This window comes from Rattus norvegicus, chromosome 10 (assembly GCF_021556685.1).
Source record: "Rattus norvegicus strain SHRSP/BbbUtx chromosome 10, alternate assembly SHRSP_T2T, whole genome shotgun sequence".
NCBI classification, from domain to species: Eukaryota; Metazoa; Chordata; class Mammalia; order Rodentia; family Muridae; genus Rattus; species Rattus norvegicus.
The window spans coordinates 37370164-37387423 of NC_141543.1; the positions used below are offsets into that span (position 1 = coordinate 37370164).

Genomic DNA, 17260 nt, shown 5'->3' on the forward strand with positions numbered 1-17260 from the left:
ATCATGAGCTAAAGGGATGGGGCCATGTGACCATGAACTGAAAGCCTGAGTCAAGATAGATATCATCTTCCATTAAGCTATTTGTCTTTGGTGTTTTGTCACAGGGGTCAGAAGTTGGCCTACACAAATCTCAAGAAGAAATAGAATCCTTTGGGATCTGACAAATTGGGTGGCTGTTGATTGTGTTTCTGAGCATGCCACTAAAACAAGCAAAGGGAACCAGGAATATGACATAGAAGATGGACAGACTGTTGGAAATGAGGGCTGGGTACAGAAAGATGCAGAATATCCTGCCAGGGTCAAGGACTGACGAGGAAAAGGCACAACTAGCATGCTGGATAACAGTGTAGGTAGGGAAGAACAGAAACACAACTTCTCTATTGTCTTTTGTTTGTTGTTTCATGAGATAAAATCTTATACTGTTGCCCAGGCTGGCCTTGAATTAAGTATGCATCTCAGGCTGGTTTTGACCTCATGGCAATCCTTCTGCTTCAGCCTCTGAAGTTCTGGATTGTAGACAGGGTGCACCGCGCCTAGTTAAGGACTTAACTTTTTTTACCCAGAAGCCTTGGCATGTTATTACTCCCATCATAACTGAGACACATAATCAGAGAGAGAGGAGTAAAGGAATGCTATCTTGAATTAACTGGTAATAAATTCATGTTATCTAAAAGGCTGGGGAACATACATAAAAGACTTATCTTTTCATTCCATCATTGGCTAGAAGTTATATTGCTATTGCTATGCATATAATTTAAGATTCTGTACCCAGATCATAGATGACATACTAAACTGCATGTCCTTCATAGAAATGGAGAAAAAAAATAAGGGATTAAATATATCCTTCAAGTGACTTTTACTTCAGAATTTCTTACAGAACTGAATATGATTGCAGCAGGTTGATTGAAGTATTTTAGTATACACATTTGAACTCACCCTGAATAAAAACAAAATAGCAGCGAAGGGCAAGATCTAAGTCACATCACTATTAAAGGTCTGGCCAAGGCACAACATCAAATATTAGAGCCCTATGAAGAAAGTTGATAAGGGACTATTTCACAGCTGTGATCAGAGAGAAATGACAGAAAGTCATCTTTGAGAGCTAAGTGAAACCCAGGCAGACGCAATGACAGCTATTCACTCATAGCTCGGTGCGAATGCCAAGTTTTTCTCATTAGTGCAGTCTATATACTTCTGACCTTCAGATGGGAGGGGCTGAAACAGCTATTTGTAGATTGTAGGGTAACCATATTTCAGATGGTATAACTCTCTTTTTAAGTCTTTTGATTTATACCAGCCAGAGGAAGGTAGGGTAGGCTGCAAGGCCAAGAATCCAGAATGTCAGTGGCTTTAGAGAATCAGCTGGTATCAGAGTAGAAGGAAAGGGAAAACAGAGGGAGCGATGCCTCTTACAGTTCTTGGTGGGTAGTAGCATGTGTGACTCAACTTCAGTCAGGCAAAGGACATCTCAGTAATCTTTTTATTTTAAATGTTCAACCACAACTGATCATTTCCCCTACAAGAACAGGTTAATGTTACATCTCTTCTATACAATTTATCATAATAACTAATTTCATAAAGATTTATTCTTTGTTATTGTTTATGTTTATGTCTGTTATTATTTATGTTTCATATATATATAAATACACACACACACACACACACACACACACACTTCCATACAGTACATGGGAGGGCCAGAAGAGAGTATCAGATCCACCTATTATTATGAGTTACAAATGGCTGAGGCCTGCTCAACATGGGTGGCAGGAGTAATATGTATTCTTAATAATGGAGTCAACTTTCCAGCCAAATACTCACATCTATTCTTATAAATGAATTTTACAGCATCAGCTATAAAATGATTACAGTAAGGAGATGGCCCAGTTTACAAATTAGAACTTGACTTTGTAAGAACAGAAGTACCTACTTAGATTAGCTTTTCTGTGAGGATGTCTATCACAGCAGCAGGCACATTTAGTTCCTAACCAGTGTAAGCCAAATTAGGATGCACAAATGATCAATTAAAGAGCCAGGGATTGAAGAAGCTGAGGGCAAGAGCAACGCCATAGGAAGACCAGCAGTCTCAACTAAATTAGACACCAGCAAGTCCCAGGCACTGAGCCACCAACCAGGAACATACATGGGCTGGTCTGATGCCCCTGGCACATAAAAGCAGAGGTCTGCCTGGTCTGGCATCAGTGGGATAAGAGACTTGAGGCCCCAGAGAAGGAGAGGTCTAGTGGGGGGAATACCCTCTTGGAGGCAAGGGGGAGGAGAAATGGGATGAGGAACTATAGGAGAGGGAATGAAGGGGGGCAAAAACTTAGACGTAAATTAAAAAATTAAAAAAGAACTGGAATGTTATTTCTTCTTATCTAAAATATTCACAACATTTCTAAAACCAGGTGTGTGTTGTATGTGTGTGCGTGCGCGTCTTCAATGATAGTCCTTTATAAAAGAGTGACATTCAGAAAATCTTTATGACAGGTCCCCTGCCTCTACTATTAAGTGAATTAAAAATACAATGTTGAAAGATATACAGTTCTACTCTCACTTATTTTCATGATGCTATACAATTTGGAACAGCATTAAGAGCGATGTAAACATGAAGAGGTGTTTTTCTATCTTGTAATTGATTGTTCAGTTAATATCTGCTCTCCTCACGGTGATGAGTGAGTCTACTTAGTGATTTAAGAAATCCTAGAGTTGAACTTCTAGATAAAAAGAGCTTTAAGTTGTGGAATGACACAGTTGATTTTCGCCTGCCTATTATTCATTTCCTATTCATTGAGGTACACCAACTGTCAGGTTCAGGTGACGTGGCTTAGGTTTTATCCTCATAGATTGATCCCACCACTCTGTGCACTGTGTCTGTGGCCACTGATTACCAGTTCAGGAATGTATTGGGATATAATAATGCTTTCTTAGACAATGTCGAGAACAGTGAGCTAAAGATGGTAAGGAACCTGCAGGCATCTTTAACATGTCTGTGGAGACCTTTCTTAAGCATGGAATCTATACAGGGGAAAAAAATGGAGAGTAGATTGAAGATAGATTGAGTTGAGAATTCTAATTATATAAGTGAACTTCCCAAATCCAGAAGTGTCCAAAGTACTGGTCCATGGATTCAACACTCATATTACATTCTTATTGTGGGCCTGTCTGTATAGTAGACATAGTTATACCTCTCAGTGTTTGATATTAACAATCAAGAAAGGACAACAGGTTTGGAGCCAGTATATACCACACTAGTCCACATGGAGGCAAACATCATGAAGCCATGGTTTATAGAGTCCTTGCTGTCCATGAGGCATTAAGTGAAACATAAGATCATATTAGTATAGATTTTGTAATACCTTGACCTATTTATTTATTTATTTATTTATTTATTTATTTATTTATTTATTTATTTATTTCTGGGGCTTTCTTTAACTGAAAGTTCCTTATCTGTATTTTTAAGGGCTAACATTGTTCCTGAAAGATTATACACATCCTAAATGTTTGAGCAAAGGATTAAATGAATGTTGTTTCAAAAAGGTACGAGACTTGAGGACAGCACCAAAGTATGGCTGAACATGCCAGACTTTGCTTCAACCAGTTTTTACAACATGGACCACAGAGTGCCATTTATAAAGCCTCCCAACTGCCAGTTCTGAAATGACTTCGATAAAGGAAGGAAAGGGAAATAAATCTAAGCAGAGAGAATGGCTTGAGTCCACAGAAATGAAAGGGAATGTGGAAACACAAAGGAATCTGTTTCCAGTTCCAGAATGGCCTGCTATAGATTCTTAAACTGCTGTTTAATTTTTTTTTTCTTGTATTGATATCATTGTAAGGTATGCTTTTCCTAGTTGCCAGCAACCAGGAAGATCGGAGATCTTAGCTTATTTTTAAACTCACAAAGATTCAGGAAGAAGGCATGAGAGTCCTGAATCACAGACAAAAGATATTACTTCCCACAATAAGAGCATAAGCCATAGACAGTATCATGGCTATTAGTCCGCCCTACAAACTCATGGGCTAGTATACCACAGATGTGCCCTAATGGATAGCTATAAATACTGTGATATATGCAAAGGAAGGAACGCAAGACAGTGCATGTGTAGATGTGTTACTGGGAATCAGTTCTTGGGCCTTGTGTACTCTAGGCAAAACACTCTCCCACTAAGCCACAGCCCTAGCCCCAAATCTGGTTTTAAGAGGTAGTAATTTGCTTGTTTGTTCCATAAACAGTTTTACTGTAAGAATCAATACCCCCAGTGTTACCCCCAGTGCTGTTGGGAGACAGTATCTTTATATTTTCAAGTTACTAACTATATAAAAGAGTTTGAGAAGGGAGTCTGGAGTAAAATGCAGCCTGTGCCTCCCTAGGAAAACATGCAGAAATACAAGTGTTCTATGACAACCTTCTCGTTACCATAGTAACTTGGGGGGTAGTAAATTTGAGTTTAACATTTAAGCCTGAGTGTATTAATCCTTGGATATTTAATTTCCCCTCAAATAGAAATTCTGTCACATCACAAATAGAAATTACATAAAGTCCATTTCACTTTGAAGATGCCCAAGGAATGAAAAGCAAAAAGTTATATTGCTTTTTATTTTGAATCATTTTACAAGGGGAGTTAGATTTTTTTTGGCTTTGGTTATATTAGGATGAATTTCAATGCATCTATTCCTGAACGTGTTTGAAGTAACATGGGGTAGAAAAGTAACCATGGTTTTTAATAGACCATTAGCGTGATGCTCCGAGTAGCATTTGATGATAAAAAGAGAAAAACAAAAACAAACAAACAAACAAACAAACAAAAAACCCAATGTTGACCTGAGAAACAAGGTGTTACTTTGCAGCTAGGAAATGAATGTGTATGTGGGAGGACATTTGCACCCTTGGGTGAAGAAATTTAACATAAGGAGAAAGCTGGAATGACATGTCTGAAAGAAACTGTAATAATCTGGTAGTCCTTAGATGTTGCTTAAAAAAGCAATCCAGTTAAAGCAGCATCCGATTACCAATGGAACACGGTAGCTGCAAGCACAAGTGAATTCAGATGAGAGAAGGGTTAGGAAACTTCAGTGGGCTGATGAGAACTTGGTCTGCATATGCCTCAGTCAGGAGTCAGGCAGATGGGAGGAGCAAAATCCATTAAAGTTTGAGACTAGAACCTTACAAGCAAACCTTTCAGAAACCTAAGACTGTAGATTTGATTCTACAGGCTTTTAGTCAACCTATTTGATAATTGGCGGTTCCATTTTTTGAGGCAAAGTCTGATGTGAAAAGAATGGAAACATAAATGATAGTGTTGGTGACTGCACAGCTCCAAGCTTTCAAGTTGTAGCTGCTAAAGAAGAACCTGTGACTATCCTTCTACATTATAAAATGGTATTTCCTAAAGAAAATACGAGTGTCTCAGGTTAACTGTCTTCAGAGTCATTGCACACAGCAAAAACAATGACATCATTTCATAAGAGCATTATGGGCCCCTACATTTTTTGGTCTACCCTGGATGTCTTTGACTGCCACTCTCCTTTTGTTTTTTCAATCAAGGCCCCTCTATCCCTAACTATGATGAAACCAGACTTTGACTGAAACACAAAAAACATAATCCATTGGCTATGAAAACACAGAGAAAGTCCAGGCCATTTATAGTGATAATGGAAGCTAGAGCAGGGGAAGGGTGGACAAGGAGAAGCAACTCGATACTGGCACTTCTTGCTAGAAAGAACCAATAGGAATTCAGAAGAATCAGAAGGAAAGCCTCAGACAAACTTTCATTTCTCTTTTTTGCTTGAATAACTGGATGGACATATTTACCATGTATAGAGAAAGCAAAGAGTTGATGGAGAACTCAAGTTCAGAGGCAACATTTGGGAGTCCTACACATATAAGTAAATAACTAGTTAGATTTATCAATGTGGAGTTCCAATTAGCTGTCCTGCGCTAAAGAGAAGCAAGGAAGATCCACCAGAACATAAGTGGTACTTAAAGCAATAAAACTAGGTACTGGGGGGCTGGAGAGATGGGTCAGCGGTTAAGAGCACTGACTGCTCTTCCAGAGGTCCTGAGTTCAATTCCCAGCAACCACATGGTGGCTCACAGCCATCTGTCATGAGATCTGATGCCCTCTTCTGGTGGCTGAGATAGCGACAGTGTACTCACATAAAATAAATCTTAATACAACAAAACAAAACAAACAAACAAACAAAACCAAAACTAGGTACTACCACCAAGGGGAGAAGGGGAGGGTTAAGTCTAAGACTGTGACAATAGCTAGAGGACAGAGGTGTGGTACAAAGGGAAGGACATCAGAACCGGATGGATAGAAGGATGCAGTGAGGTGGGGGAGAGAGAGAGAGATATGAAATGAGAGATTGATTGAATGATTGATGGATGGATTGATTGATCACTCTCTTTGTAGTGAGAAATGTTTAGGTATGGTAGAACACACCTCTAATTCCAACAGTAGAAAGCTGAGCTAGGCTGACCAACAGTCTGAGGCTAGCCTGAGCTACAAATCTCATCTCAAAAACAAGGGCCACAAGAAAAACCAATAAATAAATAATAAATGAGATCATCTGTGAAACTATATCTCATAATTATGAGAGATTTGGTAAGAAATGACCAACTAGGGCTGGAAGGATAGATCTGTAGCTAAAATACTTGCTACTCTTGTGAAAGACCCGAGTTTGGTTTCTAGCAATGACAAGGCAGTTCACAATCATTAATATCTCCATTTCAGGAGGTCTCATGCCCTTTTCTGGCCTCTGTGGACACTGTCCAAATGTGCATTTACCTGGACGCAGACAAAGCAGATATCCACATAAAATATTTTTTTTTTACAGGAAATGATCAACGAACCAAACAACAAAATTCCCTGATATAGATGTCTATGGTGGGTCCAGGTTTTGCATCTTTCAAAATATGTACTTTTGGCAATTTTAAAGAGGGTGGTATAGATTAGGTATAGGAGCTCAAGAAAGCTTTTGAAGGGGAAGATCACCGAAGTGTAATTTTTTTCTTTTTTCTTTTTTTTTTCAAGCTAAATCTACCTCTGGCAAAAGTCACAATGAAGAAAAAAGTGCTTTTCATTTATTGATTTTTTTTTAATGGTAGAAAAGCCCAATTGAGTGAATAGATCAGGGTATGGTTGGAGAAAGAGATAGACATAAAGACTACAGGCAACTTTTAAAATGAAATGTTCCAGTGGTTGTTGGAGACAAGGTGGGGTTAAAGGAAGCTCTTAAATTTCTATTCTCTTTGATAAGAAATCACAGTATGCTTGGCCACTTCTACCAGTGATTCATGGCATGGAGAAGAATCTGAAGGCACAATGAGTAGGTGGTAGCCAATTGTCAGAGTAATATCCTTGAACAGCTTTGTGCGAGCGTTCCATTGCCTGAGCAGAAGGGCTGGTATAAGGAGAAGCAAGGGCAGGGCAGCTTTCTCCCATGATGTGGAAGAAAGAAGAGATAAACGAACTTGCAGGCAGATGCTGATGCTGTAACGGATGAAAGTTCTGCTTTAATCACTTCCGCTCTTTTATTCTTTAAAAGTTTTTCTTTTTTCAAATAAATAGGAGATAAAGCCATCAAAAAGAGAGGGAGGCAGAGCAAGTGGGTGTTTAATTGTTGAAACAAACAGAGGAAGCTCTGAAATAACTTTTGGGAAAAGACTCAAGGCATGCTGAGAGGTTTGTGCCTTTTCCTCATAACCCTCTGTGGCAGTGGCTCTCAGTCTTCCTAAGGCTGTGCCCTTTCAATACAGTTCCTCAGGTTTTGGTAATACCAAACCATATAGTTATTTTCCTTATTACTTTATAACTATATTTCTGCTACTGTTATGAATCATAGAGTAAATAACCATGTTTTTTTGATGGCCTTAGGTAACTGCTGTTGCCTGTCATGACCCACAGGTTAGTGATAATGAACTGTAGAGAGGCAGGGTGCCAGTGGACATAGTCTACAACATGGGCGAAACACGTGAGAGAAATTTAAGACGATCCAAAGGCAGGTTAATAAGCTGGTAGACAAGGGTTAAGTTCATTCTCCACAACTCAACCACATTGGATTTCTTCATGGTCTCTCCGTCCTTTCTATCTTATTCTATTCCCACACAAGACTGTTTCTTCCACTGAACTACCACCTAAGTTAAATGTTACTTCCTCACGGAGTCTACACCGGCCCTTCACCTGGACAGCAAACTGCTGGCCACTCCAACTTCCTCTTCTGGAAGAGAGGTCCTGTGGTAATTATTTGTTCTAATCAAGTAATTCATATAACTTGGAGCTACTGAGGCCACGAACACACTTGCCTCATTTACAACCCTTTCCTCTGTGCCTCTGAGGCAGGGCAGGTCACTGTTGGACTTCCTATTACATGAACTGCCCTCTCTACTGCTTTGATTCTCAACTCGAAGGCCTAGGCCTGGCAGTGGCAGTCGTCAGGGAAGACACAGTAAGCATGACAGTGACCCAAATGCTAGCAGTTTATTTGTTTCCTGTAAATGTCAGAGGGAAGCATGCATGTGGTTCCCATAAACTAAGCTGCTTTTTATTTAATAATGAGTGAATATTTATTGATAAGCCACAAAATGCCAGGACTCATGTCAGGAAGATGATTTGATTTTTATAACATATTTTTAGATGTGTTGAGACTCTAGAGATATTAAACAAATACAAAGGTAGAAACTCCTAGGTGAGCAGGATACCACAGCCATTCTAATTTACCTCTCTGAAGAATGTAATAGTTACTTAAAATGTAGCTAACTGTCCAGATATCAGCATTTAGAGGAACATTCTTTTCTTTCATTCAGTTTAGTGGCTGTGAAATCTTACAGTAGTCTATGAGAAGTATTATAGAATGATGGACATCAAAACAGGAAGACCTGTAGAAGCAGTTTTAGAGATTTCCAAAGAAAGGACACACAGGTACTAATATTGCAATTCTATGCTTGTTTATAGTTGTTCCTTTGGCCAACTTGAAAAACTTGGGAGTTTTTTCTTCCTTATAATTTGCTATTCTATAGGCAAAAAAATTGATGAATATATTTTAATTGAAAGAAAAATGATAACACCAAAATAGTATTTTTCTCATAGCTACCCAGCAAAGTCATTTTTAGCAAGCTACTATGGACCATAAACTTAATAGTACAAAGATGGAGCTTGTAGTGTTCTAGGAACAGGTTGGCAAGCCGATTATGTATGAGGCGGCAGTGCAGGATATATACTAAGACGCAGAAGCCAGGATGTTGGGGAATCCATGATGAGGAGGTACACTGAGAGCATCAAAGGTGGTACCATAGAGTTATAGCAGAGGGAAAAATAAGGTTTTAAGGCATAGAATATGGGTAAGGAAAGTCAGTCCTTTCAGATGCTTTCAGAGTTGTTCATGTAAAACTTCACTGAGAGGAAGAAAGCAGTGTTACTGGCCTTTCCTGAGTGTTTTGTTGTTGCTTTTCAGCAAAAGTCTCCATAGCTCTTCTCTGCACAGGCGCACCTCCAAAGGAACTTGGCTTGGATGGGTATTTGCTCTGATTTTAAGTAGTTTAACCAGACAAAGTTGGTGACTGGAAAATACTGGCCTTCATGGCTCTCCAGGAAACTCCAAGGTTTTCCCTCTTATTACTGAGAAGTCTGATACATTCCAGTTTTACATTTAGACCAAATTTGGGAGCTGTGCCCTTAAACCCAGGCTGACCCTGGACCATTGGCTTCTGCCCCAGCTTGGGATGGCAGGCATCATCATAAGTTAATTCAGCCAAGATGTTCTTTAAATGAGATAGGTGATGCTTTCTCAAAGGTTCATGGATAACACTGAGAGAAATAAGAGTGTTCTTGGATCACTCAGGAAGTACTTGAGAACATTATTTAAGACCTCTGTTCCCAAAATGTTATGACATAGATATGAAGGTGTCTTGCCTTCCAGGGAGTAAAAGTGGCCAATTTGTCACATACAGAATTATTCTCAACTTTTTTTCTTTCATAGCTTACTGAAATGAGATGACGACCCTAATCCACTGGTTTGCAACCTCTCTAATTCTGTGAGCTTTAATATAGTTATTAATTAAAATTGTTAATTAATAATAATTGATATAGTTATATTGTATCGTCCCCCAAGGATAAAATTATTTTTGTTGCTATTTCATAACTGTAATTTTGCTACTATTATGAATAATAATGTAGATATCTGGATTTTTTAATGGTCTTAGATAACCCCTATTAAGGGGTCCTTTGAGCCTCAAAAGATTCATGACCCACAGGTTAAGAATTGATGCCCTAACATATAGGCTTCTTACCAGAAAAGGCACCTCGTGATTGTAGCAAAAGTAATTTGGAACCATCAAAAACCATGTTTGAAGTGTGTGTGTGTGTCTCTCTCTCTCTCTCTCTCTCTCTCTCTCTCTCTCTCTCTCTCTCTCTCTCTGTGTGTGTGTGTGTGTGTGTGTGTGTGTGTGTGTGTGTGTGCATGGAAAGAACAAACAAATTGCTTTCAGATACAGGGCACATACTGTAATGACTGCCTTGATGAGCTATGTGATTGTAATCTTTGAATGACAGACTCAAACAAAATCACGTTTGGAGGTAGTAATGAAATAGCCTTTCTTCCCAAACTACTTGACTCATTGGACTTTTAGGTTGTCTAGTATTGCTTCTCAGCCTTTTGGCTAAGATCACGTGTTGAGCTGTCTAGTGATACTCTGTAGCCGTGGAGCTAGCATCAACCCACCTAGTCTAGTGAGGGACCATGAAGAGTAAAGAGGACAGTCATCTATACTATTTCCTCTCTTGAAAAGAAGAAATAGAACAACAGTTTATCTTCGACTCTGACAAATAGATCCTCTCTACATATTCAGATAGCAATTGAGCTGTTTCCCATTAATACTGTCGCTGCTTAGTGATTCCTGGACCTTTACTGAAGAAAGTAAAGTTCAGAATCCGTCTACAAGTAAGTTCAGAATCCTCCATTTCAATCTAGGTATAGTCACAAGGGTGTCATGTACAGGAGAGTGACATCAGCATGCCTTGGACAATCACTGTAGCTGTTGCTTAGTCTGTGACCTTTACTTGCAAATGTCACATTAGTCCTAGGACCTTTTAAAGAACTATTCCTGGTTTGATTCTTTTGCTACTATTTCCTGGATAGTTTTTATGTGCTAAGCAACAGGATGATATGCGTATGTGGTATTTTTTCCCTCCTTTAATCTGAGTATTGTTCCCTAAATGTCCTACTACCGATGTCATGAGTGAAATATGATTTATTCCCCATTTTGGAAAGATACACGATGGAGTCAAAGAGATGAAATAACGTACTGAGAGGCCCTCAGTCAGTCTAGGGGCAGGACTCCACAGCCTGTGAGTCCATAGATCTGTCTGCTAATAGACTCTGGTCTTTTGAAGTGAATTTCCTGTGTCACCATCCCGGTGGGAAATGAGCTGTCTTCTGCAGCCCTGAGTGATGACCACCAGAGAAGCACAAGGGGGTGGAATGAGCATCATTTATTCAGAATAACAGGGAGAGCCCTCCTGCACTAATAGAAGGTTGGATTGTGTAGCCTCTGAGGTGCCTTCCTGCAGACTCTTACACCTTTATAATGGATTGGCACATTCTAAGAGCTGGACTTGGAGGACTGAGTTAGACCATCATGGGAATCAACAGGGAGCAAACAGATGGAAATGGAGGATGCAGTCACCCAGAGAAATCTTCCTTTTTCAACTCGTTCTCTTTTCTCCTGGCCTCGGGGGAGATTGCTGGCTGTGATATTAATCTGTTCCTGTCCAAGTGAGTGATTTCATGGCTGTAACTTGGGTGATATCCCTTCAGAGCAGCCGTGTTTCCATACTGTCCAGCACACCTTGGCCTCTTACTGTTTATGTAGTGGAATACAGCTTTCCCACCAAGTTGAAAGATGTTCTCTAATTTCTAAACAAGCAGGGAGAGCAGCAGGCTAGGAGAGCTCGGTTAATTTTAATAGCAAATGTGGATGAGCCTTTAGGCCCAGAGAATGCCATTGCCACTGAAGTAACAGATTCAAAAAGAAATTGACCCATCGGAGATATAACTTCTCCTTTCTTTTAGACTTCTTCTTTTTTTTAAAGGGCATGTGTGTGTGGTGTGTATGTATTTAAGCATGTTCATGTTGGTGGTATGCATATATGAATATGTATGTATATGGTTGTGAGTCTATAAAACCAAGGGGTTGTTGATCCCTCTGTTTCTCACTACCTTAAATGCTGAGACAGAATCTCTTGGTGAACATGGAGCTCAATAATTTGACTAGGTTAGCTAGCTAGGTTGTTCTAGCGACTCCTTGTCCCCTCCTGAGGAATGGGATTAGAGATGGCCTACCTTGCTTGTTGGTGGTAGGGACCCGAATGCTACTTCTCGTGCTTGCAGGGTAAACCTTTCACCTCCCTAGTTTCACCATGTCACTGTTTGTCTCATGGAAATACAACTCAGAGCTTCATGTTAGTGGGAGTTATCAATCAATCAATCGATCAACCCACCCAACCATCTATTCATTAAGTTATCTATCTACTCTCCTATCCATCCATCCATCCATCCATCCATTTCTCCATTCATTTATCTACCCATCATTCTTTCTATCATTTATTCATCCATCCATCCATCTGTCCATTCCTCCATTTATCTACCCATCATTCTTTCTACTATTTTTCCATCCATCCATCTATCCATCTATCCATCTAACCATGTATCCACATACAGATGCATGCCCCTTACCTTTCTACCTATCCATCCACCTATCCATTCCAGTGTATCCCCACGACATAGAGCTGAACTGGTGGGCGTGGTAAGGGTGGTTCTGTTCACACTGAGCTCAATGGTGCAATGAGGATGGATTGTAAAACAGGATGTGACAGAAAATGTCAAGGTAACATTTGAATACATAGTAGGGGGGGTCTTCATATTTGTGTGATTAAGGAGAACTTCAATGAAAAGGCTAATGAGCAGATTATTTCCCAAAAGATAATCCAGGGCTTTCTAGTCCCACTGTGATGCATATGAACTTAGACAAAGGGGCAGTGAGGGAAATGGAGAGGAAGGTTAGCAGAGAAGGTAAGCGAAGAGTGAAATACAGTACAATGCTTGAGAGGTCTGCTTCTCCCATTCCCCAAAGCTTTCCACATTCTCTTAAACACCCACTCAAGGTATCCAGTGAGCTGTGTACTTTCTGAGAGCATTCCTTAAACAATGTTACTGAGCTATAATTAAAACTTTGCAATCACCTATATAAAGTGACCTATTTCCATAGTACTCTAACTATTACCATAATCACCTCTAGAATATTATTGTTTTTCTCAAAGAAAATGTCATGCCCTTTATCTCTCACCTCCTAAGGCAATAAGCAATCCCTTTTCAAACAGTAAAGTGATATTCACATATCAAAATGTATAAATATAGATTTCTGGCAAACAGGTAGGGAGAATAGATAGCCAGAGGCCCATATTTCTAGAACGAATGATGGCTTTCTAGGTGTATAGTAGCGGTGAAGTTGTCATATGAATCTCCTTGTGGATGTAAGGAAGACAGTGACAGGAAAATGATTCTGAGAGATCCCTAAACAGGGGTCACTGTGAAGTCTAATGGCTCTTAGACGCAGAGGTACCAGACTGAAAAAGATGAGGAAAAAAAAAGTAAAACGCCATGCAAGTTTTGGTAATCCTTGGGAGAATTACCAGAATGAAATTATTTATTGATTAGCTTCAGTTATTACCCAAAGAACCAGTAAGTCTCAATAAGGAATCTTATCATTTTCTTGATGCTTGGGGAACAATAGGCAAGTGGTATATTGATGGGGAAATGCTGCTTGCTGGGCCCCACCTAGGCTGGTCCATAGAATTTCACACTGAAGGACATCCCTAACACCTCTTCCTCCAGTCACTCAAAATAGTTGGAAAATGAGTAATGAGTAGGGTGATTGGCAGGCTTCTGAAAAGGATAGCTCTAGGTGATCCACATTGAGTAGGTATGTACCAATGGTGCATAACATTACCTTACGTCAAAAAAAAAATGGACTAGTACTGATGGTCATTGCTTAAACAACAACATCAAAGACAGGGAGGTGCAGACTGCCTCTAAAAAAAGGGGAGGGGGAGAGGTTAGGAGGATGTTAGCCCGAAAACCGGGAAAGGGAATAACAATCGAAATGTAAATAAGAAATACCCAAGTTAATAAAGATGAAAAAATGATTTATTTATTTATACATATGAATGCTCTATTTCATGTATGCCTTCATGTATCCTGGGGCAGCAGATCCTATTATAGGTGGTTATGAGCCACCATTTGGTTGCTAGAAATTGAACTTAAGACCTCTGGAAGAATAACCAGTGCTCTTAACCACTGAACCATCTCTCCAGCCCTCAGAATGCCTCTAAATGAACCAAATATTCTGGTCCACTCAATCACATAAGACTCTGGAAACTGAGACCAAGTAGCACCTGGAAAAGCCTTACCCCAGTGCAGAGTACCTTCTGCTCTCTTTAAGCTTGTCTCTTCTGTACACTTATTTTATACCACAGGACTGCCTTGCATTAATTATTTTCCCTTGGCCTTAATTGACAAATTCATTTATTGACTTTCTTTGAGGCAGATGGTCCTGTGCTAGACGGCAGGTAGAATGAAGTATTTTTTTGCGATGTCTGGATGACCTTCCTTTGAGTCCTGAGGTTAGTGCTTGAGCAAAGATCTATTTTCCTTAACTGTACTTTCTTTCTTCCAAAATTTATTTATTTATTTATTTGTTTGTTTGTTTATTTATTTATTTATTTATTCATTCATTTTACATCCAGATTGAGATAGGAACCCCCTCCTTCCATTCCTCCCAGTCCCCCTCTCACATTCCCCCTCCCCTACCCCTCTATTTTCTCCTCAGGGGCCCTGTGATTTACTTTAGCCTGAGTGTCTGCAGGGTTCAGTATGTCAGGACAATATTTTTTATGCATTTGTTAGTGCTCTGTTTTGGTATTTCCTCTCTCATTTTGGCCACTCTTTCCTTAAAGAGCCAGCAAGATCCAACCATGTTTCCAGAAAGAATTCCTCCTCCTCTTCTTCCTCCTTCTCCCCCTCCTCTTCTTCCTCCTCCTCCAAATCACCAACAATAGATTTCGTGTTCCTCTTGTTTGTTTGTTTGTTTAAAAAACTTATCTAATAAATGGACAGGAAAGTACTGAAAATATGACAAAAATGAGTAAAGTTTCTAGAAAATCTAGACTGTTTTGGAAGATTAGAGTGACAGTTCCTGGATTATATTCCACAGGTAAAAATAAGACAGAATAAAATGGGATATAATATATCCCACCAATGTCCGAAAAAGCCTAGATAGGTCAGATACTAGGAAAGACTGGCTATCTGGGAACATGGAAATAAAGCCATAGAATTGTTTTAAGGACTCATCTTCCTTCTCAAGTGATGTAAAATCATTAAGACCACAAATTACCTTAGAAAATGAAGGAGCCTTGCAGAAAATAGCTAAGAATATCTTAGTTGACCAGTGACTTCTGGGGATGAGATAGAACAATTTACACCTTACTGAGCATCAGTCTAGGCAACAACACTTCTGGCTACTTCACACACAGGAAAAAGTATAGGGGTGCTCAGTGAGAACCTAAAAATTTGCCATTTTAGTTGACTGAGCACTGCAATTATATATTAAGTTTATAAAAAATAATCCATGCCATACTTGAGTATTCTCTCTCTCTGTCTCTGTCTCTGTCTCTCTCTCTCTCTCTCTCACACACGCACAAATAGATGTAAGTACATACATACTCAAACACATATAAACATTATATCATAAAATGCTTTCTGTATGTGGTAAATCCTCAATATTTTATGTGCCAGTATTAATCATTGCAACGGTTATGTTAGGCAACACCTGTGGTTAGACTGATTTATTACTCATATTACTCATTTTTATGAATAAAGCTTTATTGACATACAGCCATTCATTTGTTATAACAATGATCTATGGCTGCATTGGAGCAATATAAATACAGAGAAGTGGAGCTTCATCAAAGGTCATATGGTCCTCAAAGTAAAAAATACTTGCTTTCTTTCCATTTAAAGGAAATCTTTTCAATTTCTACTTTTGAGCTAGAGCTGTCAAAGGCTAAAACATATTATGAGAGAAAGATGGAAACAGAGTCAGAGACATACACACAGAGACAGAGAGAGAGAGACAGAGACAGAGACAGAAACAGAATAACATTTTGAGAAACTGCCTCATGCAGTTACAGTATATTACAGCTGAAACTTTACAGGATAGCGTAGTAGGCTGCAATAAGTTATTCAAATCTGAAACAAGACACTGGCTGAATTCCCTCTTTGGATTGGATAAGACCTAACACATTTGAATCAATCTACACGATGCTAGGTTTACTGTATTAAATATTAGTTTCATTTGAACATTATTTTCAAGAGATATCTGAGTAATATTTAAGCAAATACCCACATACAGTGGCACTACCAAGTTTACATACAAAATTAACAACTCTCCTACTTCTCCCAAAGTCAAGAATAGGACACAGTCCCCTCACTGTTTCTTTTCCCTTAAAACATTGACTTCATTGTTTTGATCAGTTTCCAGTCAATTGGGAAGAGAAAACAGAAACTCTGTGGAGTATTTCATTAGTGGTCTTCAAGCAAATGCATTTACTGCCGTGATTCATGTTTCCTCTTAGAACATGAGATGAAGGTAAATATTTCACATTTCACTTCCTGTTCATTTTGGTGTCACACCAGCATGAAAAGGCCAAATCCAAGTGGATTTTTATTTAAATCAGCTGGCATAAAACATGACATACTCCTTTCTTCTCTGTGGGAAAAGCAGACGGGTCTAATTAATAAAATGTATCATATCAGTCTTCAATTATGTCTCAGTGGGGAGGGAGAATAACGCAGTCTGGAAGTCTTTAGGCCTTAGAGAATGATGTTTTAATTAAATAAACACGTTTTTATTTTTGTGCTTAGGAAATAGCTTTGAAAACAAAATATCACAGTTTTAAGGAAAAGGGATGAACTGTGAAAAAAAATTTATATTAACCAAGCTTTCCGTTGTTTTTGCAGGGTGGGTATGGCAGGTTTTGCCCTTCTTCCTTGTCAAGGTCAAAGTGAAGAATACATTCCATTTAGGAGAGAATTTTGAGAACCATAAGAGGACTTTGAAACTAGAAGACAACATAGCAAATAACCAGAATAATCAAGTTGGCCACAGCCCAGATTTGATTGTAAACATCCAAGGTATTTA

General features: G+C 39.1%; 1 protein-coding gene across 4 annotated transcripts in view; it reads right to left on the bottom strand.

The window, feature by feature from the left end:
* The window catches only part of Sgcd (sarcoglycan, delta), a 564388-nt gene that overhangs the window by 55513 nt on the left and 491615 nt on the right, over window positions 1-17260 (bottom strand). The window contains exon 9 of one of the 4 annotated variants that reach the window (XR_015630874.1): window positions 15930-16828. The gene's annotated coding sequence lies outside the window, so the exon portion shown is untranslated. 4 annotated transcript variants of the gene reach the window in all.